A 20,543-nucleotide genomic window follows, 5' to 3' on the forward strand; every position below is an offset into this window, starting at 1 on the left:
ATTCATGTAGAATTATTTTCTCACATGAACTGGAATACACAGCTTGATTTACATTGCAAATTTTGACAGGTGTGGCCCGCTGAAATTTGTCAGTTAAAAATTGCAAGGCACAGTGATACAGCAAGTCATGGAAATCTGAAAATTGAGCTAACTTGAGTTTACATAAGGATCAGAGGTTACCACCTCACTTGCAAATAACGTTGGAGACACACGTTCTTGTAAACTAACTTTGGCCAAAACTAGCACCTTGGTAAATTGGCGGCACACTTTTGAATGTAATAATTGAGCTACATTCGGTTACCTGGGCTCAGCTCAAATTGAGTGACGGTAGGGATCTGACACCCCCACATTAAAACATCCAATGGTTTTAAAATGGATGCAATTTAGCCCCACAATAATTTACCATCACTAATCAGTTAGTCTAAAATAAACATGTTGACCCTCAAAAAGTTCATTAAAACAAGCAAAAAATCTAGTGCAACTTGAAACAGATCAGGAGAGATGTTTGGGGCCAAAAAAATAGCTGATGTATACCAGTCCCTTATAACCATTCAACAGAGGATGTAGACTTAGGGCTAGAGTGGTCGACCTCGGACCTGGGGATCCGGGTTCGAGTCTTGGCAACGACGGTCAACATCCTGGGATTCTGGGGAAATCACTTAATCTCACCATGCCTAACATAAATGAATGTGTTCATCTGTAACGAAACTGGTGCCCATGTAAAGCGCTCTGATACCCGATATCTCTGGTCTAGTTTGTGCTATATAAAACTCTAAAAAAAATAAACAGCACTATATTGATCTACCACCATTAAATCCATTGTTGAAAAAAAGCTTAAGGTTTTCTCTTGTTTATATACCACTTGCCCAATTCGAGAGATCATTGAAACAAACTGTGAATCACCGACTCCATTTATTAACATTGTTCAGGTTTTTCATATAATTGAATTTTGCAATTTATACTGAGCCAAGGAACAATATTGATAGCTTTATTACAGACATGTGTATAACATTCTGTAGTTAGAGGTCTGAGGAAATAGGAAGACTGTTGCTCTTCAGTCCTGACTTTACATCGAACATAACATAATTTGCATGGTCTGTATTGCCCATATCCGTAATTACATCTCCTACTATATCTTTGTATAAGATGATCATAACATGTATAAATAAAAAATAAAAAAAAGAGATTCAAACAAAAAAATTTAACAAAACAGTGAATCATATGTCGTTTTATCGTCGTTGGCTACGAAATAGAATTAAGCATATTCTTTGTACGCTGTATTGTAGTCTTTTGCGTGCATGAGGAAATTCGCGAAATTACTTTTCTATGTTTTCTCTTGTTTTTGTGGTTGGCTGTCCATTCGCTGTCCAATATTCAGCTGAAATATAGAGTTCGCTATCTATGCATCCCAACCCAGGTTCATAATTAGGGAGAGATGCTATATGTATGAAAGTATGGTATATATATAGTGGATTTATCTGGGTGTTTCTGTGGTGTATGCTGATCTGGTGTGTTATAGTGCTGTTCGTTTACCAGCGCTTTCCCAATTATATCGTTTTAGTGCTCTGTTGTGCTTGAGGGTGCAATTATTCGGTTTAAAATGTGCTAACTCACAAAGACCACATTTAGGTGTGCAGGGAACAATGGAGGGGGATGTTATTGTTCAGTGGAGAGGGATTTTGTAATCAGAGGAAATCCATATTATAGAATATCAGTCATGTGCTGGGTGCATGAGGTAAAGGCTGGTTCTAATGCGCTAACAGAGAGAGTGTGATGTGTCCAGGTCTGTAATCGTGTGTGCACCCTCAAATACAGCTAGTCACCAAAATTGCAGCCAGTATCTGAGAGATGTCAAGTGATGCTTCCTGAAGGGTTTGCAACCCATCCTGTGAGAAAAGGAGCATGGTGGGTAAAACATGGCACATAACGACCCTTTTATAGAAATTACCATTACCTGAGAAGCTCCACATAAATTGGGCTTGATTTAGGAATTGCAGTGCCTAACTGACAATATAGGTATTCAGCACAGTCAAATATATGTGAAAGAAATCTTAAAAACTGTGTAAGGAGATATCCTGGAATTGGGACCCCTTCCTTTTTCTTTGGGGACTCGAAATGTGGGATATGTATGCCGGAGAAGGGTTCCTGAGCCCCCTATCTTCTGCAGCTGATCTGCTGCTCTGTCTCGCATTCATCACTGGCTGTGTTCACAATGGCTGGTGACCCCAGAAGTGTCTACCTTGCTTGGCAACCTCACTCTTTCATTGACAGTCTAACCATACGTTGAAAAAAGACTGACCAGCCGGGAAGGTAAGATGGCGGACTGAAGACGCCGCCGAGAGGTCACTCCCGCAGGCTCCTGCACTCTGAAAGATACTGGCGACTTTTCGCCGATTTAAACCGCTAATAATTACCCTTTGATTTACGAAGATTTCGGAGGCTCTGGTGACATTTCTACACTTCTATATCAATATATGTTCGGCAAGTGGTGGAGAAGCGGGCTCTTCTCTTCAATTCACTTACACTGACCTACTGATTCCGTGGCTCCGGTGTGCTCAGGTGTGCTTCGGTGGGGGTCTGTCAGACCGTCGTGCTGCCGCGGCTGTTCTTTTTGCTGCCTGCCTGCCTGCTTCCTATTTTTCTTCATTGCTCTTTTGCGCCGGTCTGCTGAGGTCGCGGAGGCTGTGCGAACCCGGGGGCGTACTGAGGTAATCAATCGAGCTGACAACGCTCGGCTGGTGAAGGCTGGCTGCCGGTGAAGAGAGAGGCTCACCTCTTGCTCGTGGAGGAGAAAGCAACAGCAACTGTGCGGAGGAGAAAAGCCATTGCCCAGATGACACGAAAAAATCCTATGCGGCAGAATAGAGTGGCGAAAGATGCCCCCCTGGGGGTAATACAGAAGAAGCGGCTCTGGTTTTCAAGCCTATTAAGCCAATTTCGCCGGCGGTAGTAGCAAGGATGCCACGCTCTACTTTAAAAACTCCTGAGAACTCGGCTGCTGCAGAGAAACGGACTGGTAAGCCACTGCCTGCTCTCCTACACCCTTTTCCTCTCACTACCCCTTCTACACTTTCTAAAGATAAAACACTCTTGCAAACCTCAAAAAACGATGATAAGGAAAAAGAATTAGAATCAGATGGTGCAAGGTGCCCTTTATCTTTGTCTGTTGCTGCTACCGATACAGTCACTTATAAAACAATGGAAGCGGCTATATCCTATGAAGCTGTTACACCCAATGAAAACTTAAGTGTGGATCAGAGGGGCTGGATGTGTTCATAGGGAAGCTGGGCGAATCAGAAAGAGTAAACAGGGCGCTAGACGTGGAGCAAGGAGATGTGATTACTAATACATGTCCTACTACAGGAACAACCACGGTGGCAGTGACAATGGCAGTGGCTCCTACTATGGCTATGGCTACGAAGGATACAACAAAAGTTATAACAGATACAGAAAACACAAATGAAATTATAACTACAACTATCTCCCAAATATTAACTTCTCAGTTACAAACAAAAACACCAATTGAAGTACAAGTAAAAAAACTCGCACTCACACCAGTACAAATACCAACATCAGATCTAAGTCTGGGAGAGCAGAGAATCAACAGCGATGGTGCGGAGGTACCAGAGGAATTACAAATACAAGAGAATGACTCCAATGATGAATACAAGGAGCTTTTTGAGGAAGGGGGAGGGCTTGAAAAGAAAGACTATTCTATAAACAACCCCTCGGGCCTCAAGAAATGGGGAAAGTTAAGAATCAAAGTAAAGAAAGGTGGGGAAAAATTGAAACCTGCTGTGCTAACTACTATATTAGCATCAACAACCGCTGGAGGGAAATTGACAAGAGAGCAAACCCCTTTGCTTAAATGGATGCAACCAAAGGAGGGGATTAAGAATATGTCCCTGTGTTGTTCAGGAACTACCGCTACAGAAACCGATATTTCCAAAAATCTGCAATACTCCACCTCCAAAAATGTGGATTTGTTAGACCCAGATGTAGAGGTATGGTTGTTGGAGACATCTCAGATCAACGCTTCTGCTGACACTGCTGATACTTTACCGCAAACTATATCACTTCCTATATCCCCCAACCTTTCTAAGACACCTTCTGATACCTCCTCCCTGGACTTAATTTTAAAAACATTAATGATACACAACGCCAAGAAACACAACAACATTTTCTTCCACTAAGGGAAGATAATATTAAGGTTCATAATTGTCTGCAGGAAGTAACTAATAAATTGAATGGCGTCACAAAGGAGATCGAAGGATTACAACAAAGGGTGGTCGAAGTAGAGGAGACGCTGGCTAACACTTCAGCCCAAACTGGCCAATATAAAGAAGATATAGGGACACTACAGAATAAAGTCGAATAATTGGAAAATAGACAGAGACGACAGAACTTGAGACTTTTTGGAATACCCGAAGGGTCAGAGGGTTCGGATGCCAGGGCTTACTTGGTCAAACTTTTCCAAAGACCATTTCCAGATCTTTCTGATTGGGACTGGGACTCCCAACTTCAACGGGTACACAGACTGCCTACAACTTTAAGGAATAAAGAGAGCAAATATCCACGACCTATTATGGTCTACTTCGGCAACTACCTGCTAAGACAAGGGGTCTCAATCAAAGCTAGACCAAATACCCCTGTGACATTAGACAATATAACTTTTTTTGTTAAATCTGACCTTAGCAAGACCACTATGGATAAAAGATGGGGATTGCGTAAACTGATTGATCCTTTTAAGTCCCGGGGGGCAATAGTTTATCTTCAAGAACCGGCCCGCCTTAAAGTTATGAAAGCTGGCAATACTTACTTTTTCACCAAGGTAAAGGAGGCTGAGCAACTCCTTGCAAAAATGGATTCAAACACTTAATAAAGAGAGGGGAATGAAAGGAAGAAAAAAGAGAGAGGGGGAGGGGAGATTGAGAGAGGTAAAAAAGAGATTTACGTTTAACTATAATTGTCTATTGTAACTTAACAGGGCACTCAGGTTTGTTTTTTGATCTTCTACGTATGACAATAATACGGAGTGACAGGGATCCTGGGGAGACCTCTCGGATAGGCTGCCCCTCAAGCGGCAGCAGAAGATAGAGGTAGACTTCCTGGTAGGTACTGGGGGGAGGGGTTATGGGTCGGATGGTAGGGTCGAAAGGGTAGGAGGGTTTGTGGCCAAGGGTGGGTTAAAAAAGGAGAATTTTTTTTATTGCAAGAAGGAATAATGGTCTATACAAAAGCGAGCCATACCTTATTGTCAAATTCTGTGTACAGAGAAAGATTAAATGCATGAATATTAGATATGTTTATGATTAGACTACTTGTTTGGAATGTTGCTGGTCTCAATGGTAAACAGAAAAGGAGATTGGTACAAGAGGAGGTAGATTTGTATAAACCTCATTTTGCGCTTATGACAGAAACACACATTGGCTATCAAGATAGAAAACTGCTGTCTCAAATGAGGTACGAGTTGGTGGTTTGTACAACCTTGGGAGCTTCTATTAGGGGGGTGGCTATACTCAAACAGAAGCGATTGGGGATTGAAATTATCAAAACTGCATCAGATACACGGGGTAGGTGGGCAATTGCTCAGGTTCAATTTGAACTCAAGAAACTTGTTTTGTGTTTGGTATATGGGCCTAATACTGACGATCCTAAACTGTATGAGCAGCTAAGTATAGAACTATTAGAGTGGGAGGGGGAGGTATTGGTCATGGGGGATTTTAATTGTGTCATGGATTATAAAATAGATTCTACTGGACAAGGTACGCCAAGGAGGATGCGTAAGGTCAGGGCTGCAATTATTGAGCTTAGTAGACTGCATAACTTGAAGGATATATGGCACTCAAAAATACCCTAATATAGCTGGTTACACATACTACTCAGTGCCCCATAGATCCTGCTCTCGAATCGATATGGTATGGGCAACTGACCAAATTTTGGGTAATTGTAATATGGAATTATGCCCGAGGGTCACATCAGATCACAACCCGATACTATTAGAATTTGAAATTATCGCACGGCTTTTCACTTTTCCATGGTACTTATTTATAGACTCTTATTTTGTCTCATTATTAAAAGAGCATATTAAAGAATATATAGAGCTGAATGTTAATACGGCTACGATTAACGCAGTCTGGGACGCTTGTAAGTGTAGCATAAGGGGCTTTGCCCAACAACATATTTTAAGGAAAAATGCTGAAAATCGTAGAGATACAAAGACATCCACTTCTAATATCTTGATAATGGAGCAGCAACTAGCAGAGGCGACTAAACAAGGAAAAACAAATATTGAAGAATTAAGAATGGAGTTGCTAAAACTACAATAATCTATTAAAAAGACTCTAAGAGAAAGATATAGTGCAAAAATACATAAGTACAAATTGGCTCAATATGAAGGAGGGGATAGAATTGGCAAAGTACTGGCATACAAGGCGGCTGATAAAAAAGCTAGAACAAAGATTAAAATAATCAAAGGCTTAGACCAACGTAACTACGATAAGTCAGAAGAAATCCTAGATCAATTTACTAATTACTATCGAAAATTATACACGCCAGATAACGCTCCAACTAAGGCTAAAATATTTCAATATCTTAATAAACATATGCCTATACGAAGAGATATTGAACCGTGAAACATCTCAGCTCTAAAATCACATTAACTGAAATAGAAAAGGCAATCTCAGCATTACCTTTGGGAAAGGCGGCTGGAGAAGACTGCATACCCATGGAACTATATAAAATTTGTTCACAGGAACTACTTCCACTCTTAGGGGCCTATTATGATTGCGGTTTTTCCGCATCCTCCGGGCCGGCGGAAGCCACCGCCGGCCCGGAGGATGCGGAAAAACCGCAGCGGACACACCAAAGACCCACCGCCACATTAGGATGGCTGGTGGGTCCTGGTTTCCGTCCGCAGCTTTTCCGCCGCTGTTGGCTTACAACCGCGGCAGAAAAGCTCTAATATGGTGGCGGTGTCTCTCAGACACCGTCCGCCATATTAGGAAGGGATTTAAAAAATGCTTTTCCGCGGCAGGTTTTCCGCCGTGGAAAAGCATGTGTAACTTCACTGCGGGGGCCCGTTGCGGGCCCCCTAGGTGAAGGGGGTGTGGGGGGTGCACATGGGGGGTACCAATGGTACCCCCCTGCATTTGTATGCACGGTGCCTGCCGCTTTCTGCATACAAATGCAATGTATGCATTTTTACCATTGCGGCGGATGCAGCTTGAAAGCCGCACCCGCCGCAATGGTAAAAATAGAGGATGTGACCGCCAGGGTGGCGGTCACATCCTAATTGCACAGGAGGGAACTCCGCAGGCAATGCGGAGGTTCCCTCCTGCTCTATGGTGGCGGACGGACTCAGGTCCGTCCGCCATCATAATCGGCCCCTTAGAGTCAGTAATCGATTCCATAGCGGAGTCAAGAAAGGCTCCCACATCTTGGAAAATAGCCAAAATAGGTTTTTTTCTTAAGAAAAATAAACCCCCGGAGGAATGTGGCTCTTATCGGCCGATCTCTTTGATTAACTCTGACGCAAAAATGTTTGCAAAACGTTTGGCCAATCGCTTGGCCCCTATTATGCCAGACCTTGTCAATATTCAGCAGCATGGGTTTGTGATGGGGAGAGACACTACGGCCCATGTCAATTCGGCAATTACAGCATTCGACGTAGCCTCAACTACGCTCACCCCACTCGAAATGGTCATGTTAGATGCAGAAAAGGCTTTTGACTGAGTGGGGTGGGAGTATTTGTGGGAGGTGTTGACGAAGATCGGTATCCAGGGCCAATATATAGACTGGGTACGTTCACTATATGACAACCCAATGGCCAAGATCAGTTATGGGGGAACTGACTCGGCAAACTTTTTGATAGAGAGTGGAACAAGGCAAGGCTGCCCTTTATCGCCTCTGCTTTTTGCTTTATTTTTGGAGCCATTTTTAAACGCACTTTCCGCTCAAGATAATATCAGTCCAACACAACATGGCTGGATGAGCTTAAAAATAACTGCCTTTGCAGATGACATAGCTGTATTTACTACGGAGAGTTAGAGCCATTCCAGAAATAATAAATGAGGCCGCCAATTTTGGAGACGTGTCAGGATACAAACTAAATGTAAGCAAGAAGCAGGTTATTGCCAATTACAAACCTTTGGACCCTATTCTCGGTCTATGCCAAAGCGCAACTTATTTAGGAATTAAGCTGGCAGCTGATATCGACAAGGTAATAACAATGAACTATGATTCTTTGCTAAAGGAAACTACTTTAACTCTAAAAAATGGCACAAGATACAGCTTAGTTTAGTGGGGCGTATAAATTTAGTAAAAATGAAGATTTTGCCCAAATTTTTATATTTATTTAGATCCATCCCTCTACAACTTAATAAACTTTTTTTTAAGAAATTGGAAGGTATTTGTAGTAGCTTTGTGTGGGGCTACAAAAAAGCGCGTAGATCTATGAAACTTTTGGAATTACCAATTGAAAAGGGAGGCTTAACGTTTCCTGATTTTAGGTTATATTTTTTTGCTACTTTTTTTCGTCGCATACGAAGTTTGTTGAAAAACGAGAGTTCGTTATTCTACCATCAGTATATGCTAGGACCTGACTGCAATACATTTTTATTTCGTGTACACGACCCAAATTACTTCAAAAGAGTAAAATTCAAGACAGCTAGACACATAGAAAATTTGGGACCAAATTATGACTATAGACAAGATCTCTTTTTATAACGCTGAGCTTAGAATATGGGACAACCCTGGACTACCTAGTTTCTTCTCAGATGGGACAGGTAATCTCTGGGACAGACATGGCGTTAGTACTTTGGGGAATTTTCATGGTCCAAATGGCTTTCTAGATTTTGATACTGTAAAACTCTTATTCCAACTAAACGATGATATGTATTTTAAATACATTCAAATACGAGACTTTGTACTTCGTAAGATGAAAATTAAAAAAGTGTTCCACTCAGATACATTAGCATGTTTATATTCGGATAAAATAAAATCACACATAAGCTTGGGCTATGGATATCTGAGCTCAGGTAAAACAGATGACAGTGGGAAAATAGCGGCCAAATGGTCGTCTAGACTGGGAATAAACATAAACCCCATACAGATATCATCTTCATTATGTCAAATAAACCAAGTAGTCCAATCTTCCAATCTGAGGTTACAGCTATATAGAACAATTACTCAGCTGTACTATACTCCTCAAAGAATATCAAGCTGGACATTAGGAAATCAATCAAATGATCGAACAAAATGCCCGAAATGTAATATGGAAGCAGCAGGCATTGAACATATGTTTTTTTCGTGCCCAGAGCTAACTCTATTTTGGAAGGGAGTAACAGATGTTTTAACTAGGAAACAAATTATCACTCCATCACTTTCGGCACATTTGATCTTATTAGACATTCAAGATGTTCATTGCCAGTATAATGATCTATTAACTATAGTATATGCCTGTGCTAGGCTAGTCATAGCTAGATCCTGGATATCAAGGGATTCTCCGAAAGTAATTGAATGGTGGATTTTGATAAACGAAATAAATTTAATGGAACTCTCGTTAGCAAGACTTAGAGGTCCCAAGGCTTTGATAAAAAAGGAAAAAATTTGGGGTACTTTCTTTGAACTGTGAAATGTAGGATATAAATGTTAGAAGAAACCAGCTTATATTTTTGTTTGTATCTTCTAAAATATACTTTTGAAACTCTATAAGGTTTTCCTCTGTCTCAGATATCATTTTTGTTAGTATATATTTGTTTAGCTTGTCTGTATTTGTTATACTATGTAAATTCAATGAAGATGTTCTTCTTGCAATATTAAAAAAATTTGAAAAGTAAAAAAAAAAAAAGGCAGTCTAACCATGCGAGTTATCCTCTGACCTACCTACCCGACTAGTGTGATCCTTTAGTTCTTCCTCCCTTAAAATGCCTCTGGCTTGTCCGCTGTGCCACCTTGACTCATACACTTCTCAGGATCTCCAGGTTACTGGAGATTTACTGGTATTTTTGAACAACTAGAACCTGGTAAGTCCTGGTTTGGAGTGGGGGTTTGGGTTGGAGGGCATTCTGCAAAGAATTAACAGTCTCCTATGTCCTATTATCTAGATGGTACTGAGAGGTTGTGTGCAAGTCGATGTCGATCTGAAGAATCATCAATACACGCGAAGCTGCTAGCGAACCAACAATGTTTCTATTGTTTCTCTAACCATCAGCCCCATTTCCCCTCAATCATGAGTGGGTGCTCTGAGTTCCTGTCACTCAGATATGCATCACTCTCTACTGGCAAGGACTTGTGTATGAGCATCGGAATTCACCAAAGGTATCTTTTACCGTCTCGAACATCAAGCACCCTTTTTGTTGTAAACTTTCTTACCCCATTACAGGCATTTTTGGTTAGAGTTCAGCTTTTCCAGTGTTAAGTCAAAGCCAAAAATACTTTATTTGGTTTATAAAACCATAAAAGTAAACAATGCGGACAAACAAAAATGGACACTAATAAAATATTTCATCAAGTTATAAAAATAGCAGTAAAAAAGCCCTTGGGTGCCTCTATTGTCCCCATACCTTATGTACCATTGGTACCATGTACCAGGGACTTAAAGGGATGCTAAAGATCTTGCTAATTGGAGAACAATTGCAAGTTACTTTATTCTGGGGAAAGAGTCCTGGCACTGAAGACATGGTTAGCAGGAACCCGGTGCACTTCAGTCAAAATTTCATCGAATACCAGGCAAAAAGTGAAAGTGACCATGTCAAAAAGGGGAACTTTCCTATAGATAATTTATTATTCTCTTAAAGGTAATAATATTATTGCCAATTCAGCAATTATAAGTAGGATAAAACATTACCTATGCCCGTCTTTAGATCATAATATTAGAAAAACATATTTTTACTAAGGGGATATAATTACCAATTGAAGCAATATTAGGGTCATGGAAAGGTATTTCCAGAATTTGGATCATACTCTTTCCTTGTGCCCTGCTTTTACTGTGCCACAATGTAGATTTCTGCTGCCCCTTTTTAAGCAGTCAGAAGTAAACTCTCAAAGTGACAGTCTTACTTTGTAAAAACTCGCATAAAAGAACGTTTGCTTTTGTATTTTTTAATTCTTACAGCGATTTGTAAATATCTATCCACTTATACCTGTTTATTTATTCCATTTTATGTATATTGCACTTTGCAGAGTAACCTTCATTTTGTCTTCCATTTTAAATGTCTAATGTGTTACCTTGAATTGCTAGCCCCAGCTGAGTTCTAGATCAGTAAAGTCTGACGTGACTAGTAAATATGGGCTTTAGGACCATATCTGGTAGCAATATTTTTTATAGAAAATGTTTTTGCCTAAGAATTATGAGGCTAATTCATAAAGTGCATGTGTAGAATGTTTAATAGCACTACAATGGTACTACTCAGATATTTCAAAATGTTACGCACACACCTATGTGTGGAAACCTCTACCTTCGCTTCCGACTCTTGTATCTTTTCTATCCGGAGGTCTCTGCCACGATTGCGGTAGTCTTCGCACATATAGGTATACATTTCAGTAGTAAATGTGGATGGAACGTAGGTGAGTGGCTAGAAAATAAATAATACTTACTATTAAATGCAACAGCATTGGAAGGGATAAGGAGGCCCATAGGAAAACGTAAAGGGTGTTTTGGAGGGGACATGCAAATACATACACCAACCCACAAAAGAGTAAGCCAATTGCTATGTGCAAACTGCACTTTCAGAGTTACTACAGCCAAAAAAGACCCAAAACAGCAGTAAATATACTCCAGCATTAGAGTAATTTCAGCAATACACAAGGTCACTCCCATAATAGAAAATAATGGTGGATGGATTTAAAATAACACCCTATAGGACATGTTGTCACATACATTTCTTACTTAGATGCATAAATATCTGTTTTTCAGTTTAAAAAGAATTAAATGAAACATTTACGGTTTTATTAAAAATATTAAAAGTTATTATTTTAACAAAATGTTCTAAATTAATAATACAGACGATCATGAGGGTGGATGAAAACATATATTCGTGATATTCATAAATTAAATTAATATTTTATTTATTCGATTTTCGAACATTAAATTTGATTAGTTAAAGTGCACTAACATGTTATTTTAGTTCTAGGTTAATAATAATAACTGAGTTAATTTACATTTTTATTTTACATTAAATTTGTATTTTTATTTTTAATAATTATTCAACTTTATTATTTTTCTCTATACGTTACCACATCAAGATCTTAGCCTATGTGTGAAAACTTACTAGTACTAACTTTACACTTGTAACTCCTGTGCTAGCATGCTCCAACCCAGTTATGATTTTGAAGAAACTGAGGTCTGGAGCTAGCAGTAAATGTATACTCTAAAGGGATGAGCAGCAAAACATGTAAAGTTACTACAAGGTGCAGTATTAAGTTGACACATGATTAAGGCTATGTGTGTAAATGTACCCTTGTGAATAGGTCCCTACATTTATTAATGCTACATATATGGTAGTTGCATACTTGAAACATCAAACATTTTGTATTTCTGTGTGTATTTGCATTGTCATTCTTATTTCCAGAGCAAACAAATGCCTGAATTTAATAGAGTTTTTAGGCATTGATGAACAACAATGCAATTCAGAGACATAAGACAAAACGGCATTACAAAAAACAAAAATATTTACAGCAATTTAGCTCTCAATCAAGCTAAGTCAATACTCATATCTGTTTTAAAACCATAAACATTGAAAGAGACAACTAATTCCATATCAGGTACCCAGTGACTGCCAACAAGCACTCAATTGCAGCTAAAACAATAGCAACAGGTTTCCTACTTAAATGTATTGGAGGGTTCCCTGGACATCAAGGACTTGCTCATCCACCTCGTTTCCAGGGCTCCTCATGCAAATAGATAACTACCACACACAAAGTGGCAGTACTCACATTGCATGGGGCATGGAATGGGAACGTGAAACACTGGACATTCGGAGAGCAGAAGCCTGTTCGCAGGGGGTAGCTTCACCAAAACAAACAACGTGGCAAGGAAGAACTGCAAAGTCCCCTCTATGGACCAGGTAGGATGTTTACACCAGTCGTTCAGTGTATGCAGCAGTCAATGGCAGGATGCAGAACAAAAGTGCTGGCAGATGGAGAACGGGGATTCTACTTTGGCAAAGTGTGCTTTTTAAAACAAAAACATATTTTTGATTTTAGCCATCTTTTAACAGTTATTAGGGCCTGACAACTCAACAAACAAGATTTTTTTTTTTAAACTATAACAAAAAAGCCTTCACAAAGCCAAATTGATGGCAGCCAGCACAAGACCGACTAGATTTGCGAATGATGGTTATTATTGTACCGTTTATAGTTTTGTTTCCAGCTTTTTTAGCTACCAGCAGCAGTTTTGGTTTTGGTAATGTGGTACTAATTGTGCGGAAGGCTCTAGGATGCTTGCAGCGCTTGGGGTCAGTAGTGTGATCTATCAATAACATAATACAGTCTGTGGTGCTGGAATTGGGTTCAAACACAGCTATGCAGATTCTTTTATATACCTGGCCTCTGACAGCAGCTGTTACACAAGGCCAGACAACTGCTACAGCTGCAAACCCAGACTGAATATCAGGAATTTCAACAATTGCTACCAAAGAGAAATATCAGGTTTCATTCTCAGTCTGTCTGACATGTTAACTCTTCCTTTTTCCAATTCTCCATGCATTCAGCTGTGCATTCACCTGTACTCCAGAAGTTCATAACGGTGAAGACCTACAGTATAGGTCTTCAAACTGTGTGCCGCGCCTCCCAGGGGTCCCTGCGTTCCCAGGAGAGCACAAATGTGTCTGCAAGAACTTGTAAATGAAGATGGTCTGGAAGCAGCTACATTGTTTCTCTGGTGTGTTTCCAGGTTGCCTGCATTTATATGCAAAGGGTTAAGCGCATAGGAAGTGTTCAATTGTAATCTTGAGAGCCCTGGGGCACAGTAATTAGGTAGGGTAGGGTGAGGGGGTCAAAGATGTGGCAAAAAAGAACAATGTATTCAGTAACTGCTTAGTCTTTTCACATTCAGGCAACTGTATGTGAAAAAAACACACGTATACATTCAATAAAAAAAATGCACATTTAACTAATCTACGGAAAATGTATTCTTATACACTATAAACCTCAGTCAACTAATACAATCACTGCAGATGTCTGACTCAATTAGTTAAGGATAAACTAGCTCCCAAGCAGCCTTTATGTTTGGTGCTAAACCATTTGCAGAGTTGAGCAGTATGAGAGGCCAATAAACCCAGAATCTCTAGAATTATGCGGCAGGGGAGGACCAAATTATGTGGCCGGGTTGACTAAATTATGTAGCAAAAAACGGTTAACTATATAGCATAAAACAGCACATTTTGTGTTAGTATTACTTCGTTATTCTGTAATTTTTACATTCCGTGACATTGTGGTTGTACATTTCAACTCACCAATACTGGTTTTATGCCCACGTAAAGCAATAAGTAACAGAAAGGTGACCAGTTAACCTTTACGAAGCACCTTTTACTGAACGGCAACAATTAATACTTTGTTACCATTTTGAACTCGAAACCGCAAATTGTGTTACAATCTACAGATTATGCAGCAGAAGATGAATTATGTGGCATTGGCAAATCCATAATTATACAGACAACACCATGGCTGCAAAATCCCAGAGTTCCAATGCCCCTGACTAAACCCAATTATGGCTGTTTTACTATCCGTCCTTGATTGAATGAGGGGCCAGTGCACACTTGCTGAGCCAGTGTTGTATTGGACCTCGGAGCAAGGGCTCGCTGGAGGGCAAATTTAAAGAAGAGGAGACAGCTTAGTTTGAGCGTCAGATGGCAGCAAGGGAGGTGTAGCAATATGGGGGCACATGTTTTTTTTTTTACAAAGGGCAGAGAAAACAGCCCACTTCGCAAGGCAGTAGCTATCATTAGTGAATCAGGTCTGAGGGATCCACTGGATCATAAATATGACCTTTTTTCCCTGGAGAAAACCAGAGTATGGAGGTTAATTTTCCTCTGTAGCATAGAGCTGCAAAAATGTGAGAGCACCCGTTGGTGCTCATTTCTTTTCTAAAAGGAAGGAGACTAATTTGGAACCTGGTTCTAGTCCTGGCGTCAGCTGAAGTTTCTGTGATTCTGGGCAAATCACGTAATCGGCCAGTGTCTAAAAAAAAAAATGAATCTGAGCATATGCAATGTAACTGGTGCTCATGAAAAGTGTTCCAGTGTCCTTGGCCCGAGTCCGTGCTACATTTAAAAAAGTATCACAGAGCTTGATTGATGGGGAAGATGTGAAAGATAAGATAGGCTGCTCCTGAGGGCCACATAGGGCCACATATATCATTAGTGCAGTTGCATTGGAACTCATGAGTGTGAGAGGCTCACAACACTCAAATTATGGAGAGCCCAATTTTTTACTCAATTTCCTTTTTTTTGTTTGATTATTCTGCCCTATTATAAGTATATTATTGTAGATTATGAGTTACAGAAAAGTATCCATGAAATGATCTCACGAGCTCCGCCCCTGTGCTCAGCCCCAGCTCTCCTTCTCCCAATCCTTGCCATAACATTTTGGAGGGGGGGCCTGACTTCAAAACATTTTGCTTTGGAGGGCTCAGAGCAAACAAGTTTGAAGACCTCTGACCTAGAGCAATCAGTTTTAAGTATGAACAAGAGTCCTGTAAGGCTACCTGGCCTAAGTAGTAGTGGTGTATGTAGGAAAATATGTTGCTTACACGAGGGTTGTTGATTCCATAATGAATAGCCAACCCAAAAGGGTCAACTGAATATGCTGACTTAAAAAGGAATGTGCCTGACAACGTGGGTTTGATGAAAATTGTGATGGAGCAAGGTTTCATACATAAAGAAACTTGCTCGGATTCAATCTTCTCGAAATAACATTTAATGTATTAACCAACATGTTTTGTGAATACTAAACTTGCATTATAAGACATTTTTAGTATCTAGGGGAAGCTTTCCTATGTGCTTTAACTAACAGTAATCCAAATCTCTAAAAATGGCCGCCGAAAACGCAGAACTTTTCTGCGCATGCATCTGCCACATCTACGTGGTGTGATGTATCTTTGCTTTTGGTGGGAATACTTGCAGCTGCACACTAGTATCAAAGATGGCCGTTTCATGTCTCACACATTTATGCACCTGCTTCTGCTTGAACTAGACTTTGTTCGTCCTGCTTAACTATTAATGCTGTAGTTAAAATAAGGTAATGGGGTAAGAGTAGAAATAAGTGTTATACAGTGCATTCATTTATTTTCGTATTCTAACATGTCTCTCTTTGACTTTATTCATTGTTAGCTCGTATTTGGGCCTGAAGTGTGTCTGAAAACTCAATTTTGAATCTGCTGTACATGCGCACTCGGACATTAAGAACCTTGAAGCCCTGACATTGAAAGCTTGCCAAAGCTCATCTTACCCGCGATGCGCCTGGGAACTTCTCCCCATGACCCGGAGAGAGGAAGACAACTTGCAAATTTGTTAAACATGGTATACTAAATGAAATAAAAAGTGCTGGGTGGAATAAAATCATGGGAAAGTAAATTATGGGTGGGAACATTGATCAACTATATCGAATGGAAATTATCTCATACTCGCATGGTGTGATGACCTCTCCTCGCCTTTCTGACAAATCAAATGAAGGGAATACACGAATTTGCAACACTGGGGGGTGGTACATTACCCTGGATATGGTATAACTCAGGTAGGTTCAGTTAGTTAGATTGTCCGACTTTGCACAGACCTGTCACTGACCCAACGTATGCTGAAGGAGAATCGAGAGCAGGGGGCTGGCCGAGCACTCTGACAGAAGAATCGGGGTTTACTGAGGGAGAAGAATCGATTTACCCAGTCGGGGTCCAAGTGTAACCGCAGAGAGGAGTGTGACGCTGGTGTTGCACTTAGCTGAGAATACTTGTCCTGCTCTGCACCTGTCCTGTCCTGCTGGCACCTGGTTAGCCGGGAGCCCTTTCCTTGTCCCAGCCCATGGCCAGGGTTGGTCTTCGCACTATTCTAGGTAAATATAATCTGTGTGGTATGTCCTTGTACCGTTTCCCATTTTCACCCTTCCCTGGTACCAATGTCTAAAAATATATCTTCAAAGTCTTGCAAGATTATTGCTTTAATAATTATTCACTACTTCGGCTGTTGACTCATAAAATATTGCATAGATAAAGTGTTTCAGTCAGTCAGTCAGTAATTCTTTATTCGATGATTAAAAAGCATCATAAAAGTACAAATATATTTACAAGGTTAAAATACAGAATTAAACTACATCTGAGAATCATCATGAATTACCAATACATGCAGATAAAAATACATACTTAAAACTACTTGATTAACTGACTCCTCTTGTGTTTCTCAACCTCACAGCAAGCCTCAAAAAGTTCATAATACAATTGAGGGTCCATGGGTCATTAGCTCTTTGCAGGTAGAGTAAAGCCGTTTTTGCGTGCCTAAACTTTTCTTTTTTTTGAATTTTTACCAAATATTTACACCTGGGGTACTTAAAAAAAGGGCACAAAAGTACAAAATGAAGGGTGTCCTGCGGAGACCTATTGTCGCAGCCGCAGGCACCCTTCTGCGCAATTGACAGTGTGAAACCTGCAGAATCCGCCCGTAAATGTGGTAATAGGTTAAACCTAAGGCGGGTCATTAGGAATCTATCATGTATATTATATACCAAATACAGGTATGGCTCCATGCCCTCATTTTTTATAAGACTAAGGGCACTTACAGATTGTTTGGACATTTCCCCTACTGATCTGCGCTTCACGAGGTGATCGGATAAGAGTCTTAATTTTTATTTTATCCGTGGGTAAGATGGAGTTAGGGTTGATGAACAGATCCTTCCGGTCAATAGCCTCCAGCATGGTATTAACATAGTTTAACCAAGGGATATGTAGCCTTTTGTCCCTGTGCAAGCAATCTTCCAGGATTTGTCTACTTAGGGCTGCCTCGGGATTTGACCAGGTTTTAAACCATGCCATGATGGGTCTTAGCTTAATCTGGTCCTCGATGAATGGACTCCCCAGTTCGCTATGTACAATTGCAGCTCAGGTACTCTGAAGGACTTTTAAACTTTTAAGATCCTTTGCATATATTTATTTTCATATATTTATTTTCCTCGACTTGCAGTTGCTCCACATTCACATAGCCCCACACTTCTGACCCATGCATTACTCTCACATAACCTATTGATCTGTAAAGGTTCAGAACCTGTTCTGGGGACCAACCACCCAACCTACGTCCATAGTTTGCTATGGCACCGTTTGTAGAGATTAATTTTGAGCAACGGTCCTCCACTAAGGATATGAATTGCAGTGCTCCATCAAACAATAACCCTAAGTAAGAGAAAGACTTCACCTTTTCTAATGTGTGGTTCCCTATCTTATATGAGAACCTTTTGCACAGTTTAGTACCAGCCAGCATCACGAAGGACTTGCTCAAGTTTACCGACATGTCCAAAGTCCCCATAAACTTTACAAAACCATCGATCAGGCACTGCAGGCCCCTCAGTGTTCGAGCGAGCAGGACCGCGTCATCCGCGTATAAAAGCACCGGTATTTGACGCGATCCTACTCTTGGGCAGTCCGAGTTGAAAGCCAGCAATGCTTGCTCTAGGTTATTAATGTAGAGCGAAAACAGGAAGGGTGCTAAAATGCAACCCTGTCGCACTCCACTTGTACAGGGAAATGATTCCGTATTCCCCCCCTCCGTGTTATAACGAACCCTAGCTGTTGTCTCCTGGTGCAGCTCACTCAAGATATTAATCAGACCTGGGTCAATTCCCATGTCCCTCATCAGGTACCATAACTTGTTCCTATTTACATGATCGAAGACTGCTGCTAGATCCATAAAGCCCAGGTACATGGCCTCATTGATGGCTTTAGTGTATTTAGCAACCAGCAGATAAAGATTGAGGCATTGATCGCTTGTGGCCCTCCCTGTTCTGAAACCGTACTGAATGTCTGTAATTAGGTGGTGTTCTTCAGTCCAGTTCATGAGCCTTTGCAAGATTACCCGACCCAAAATTTTGGCTGAGACATCTATCAGGGAAATCGGTCCGTAACATTGTGGGTTGTCCCTATTGCCCTTCTTAAAGATAGGGACAATGACTGCTGTGGACCAAGAGCGGGGCAAACCATGCTGGCCAGCCGTGTTTAACACTCTGGTGAGGATGGGGGCCCAAAGATCTACTTTACTCAGGTACAAATCAGGTGGAGAGCCATCAGGGCCAGGCGCCTTATTACGTGTAGGGCCTTGAATCCCTGCAGTTATTTCTGCAAGGGAAAACTCGATACCTGGGCCCTGTTGAGCATCCCCGGCCCAGTCCATATCTGTGTCCTGTTTATGGTTATACAATCCCTCAAAGTGTGAAACCCACTGCTCTGGTAAAATGCTCGACCCAATCCCGGGGGAGTTGCTATCCTGAAAACATGGGTTATTAACAATCCTCCAGAATTGGGTCATATCCCTTCTTTCTCCCGCCTCTCTCAGTTCTGCCCAGGCTTCCGTTTGCAGGGTGATCTTTCTTTGTTTCAGTGCATTTTTGTACTTCCGTCTGCTCTGAACTATTCTATCGTTGTCTCTGGGTTTGAATTTTAGACTAGATTTTAAGTCTCTCAGGCCTTGTGAACACTTGCTATCAAACCACCTCGGCTGCAGGTTATTCCTCTTGGGGGCTTTTATCTTTAATAAACCGTCTACCAACTTGGTCGCTGAGCTAAATGGCCCGAGCAGATTACTCCCCTCTATCATGGGGTCTAGACATTCCTCAATCTGAGCCATCTCTTGTGACATTAACTCCTTATAAAATGCTTCCCCGTCAATCTTTGCCCATCTAAGCCGCCTTACCTGATCAGTTACCTTCAACACACTATCCATTGGGGGGCTGAGCTTGGAGCGACCCCATTGTTTGAATGTTAAAATTAGGGGGTAGTAGTCGCTAAATGCGCTCCACTCAATCCCCACCACACGGATTGATTTTTTTTTAATAGATAACGTGTTTAAAACTTACCCGAGTCTGTGGTTATTTCATGAAGGTAAATGTTATTATCTACCTATTATTCTAACTCCCTTGATCCTTAGGATTTAGAGCACAGATGACAAGCATTTGGTAAGTCATGGTGTACAGGTATAAGTCCTAAAGTAAATAAAAATTCTTATAGGCAGGAAGACAAGCAGGATTACTGGTTCAAGGTGTGAATGTTTATGGGCCCAGGTGAGTATGGTAAACTGAGCTGGTAATCCCGTGCCATCAATGGTACCACTTACAACTCCGTAATGCTCATCTACAAAGCAATGAGTCTACTCAACTGTATTTTCTGATCCGGTATCTGGATTGCAAATGGCCACATACACCTGTGGCATAGCAGGCTCTTCTGGTCCTTTTCTTCTCTGTCCCACTGCTGCCGGGCCTGGATTGCTTGGTTGATATGGAATGCTAGGGACGCCATCCTCTGTATGTGTGAATGTGAAGATGTCTTGGAGGAGGAGACTGAGCAGGAAGCT

General features: G+C 40.9%; 1 protein-coding gene across 1 annotated transcript in view; it reads right to left on the reverse strand.

Annotated features, from left to right (window-relative positions):
* The window catches only part of OTULINL (OTU deubiquitinase with linear linkage specificity like), a 340,162-nt gene that overhangs the window by 10,373 nt on the left and 309,246 nt on the right, over positions 1 to 20,543 (reverse strand). The window lies entirely within an intron of this gene.

The sequence above is a fragment of the Lissotriton helveticus genome, chromosome 4_1 (genome assembly GCF_964261635.1).
Source record: "Lissotriton helveticus chromosome 4_1, aLisHel1.1, whole genome shotgun sequence".
NCBI lineage: Eukaryota > Metazoa > Chordata > Amphibia > Caudata > Salamandridae > Lissotriton > Lissotriton helveticus.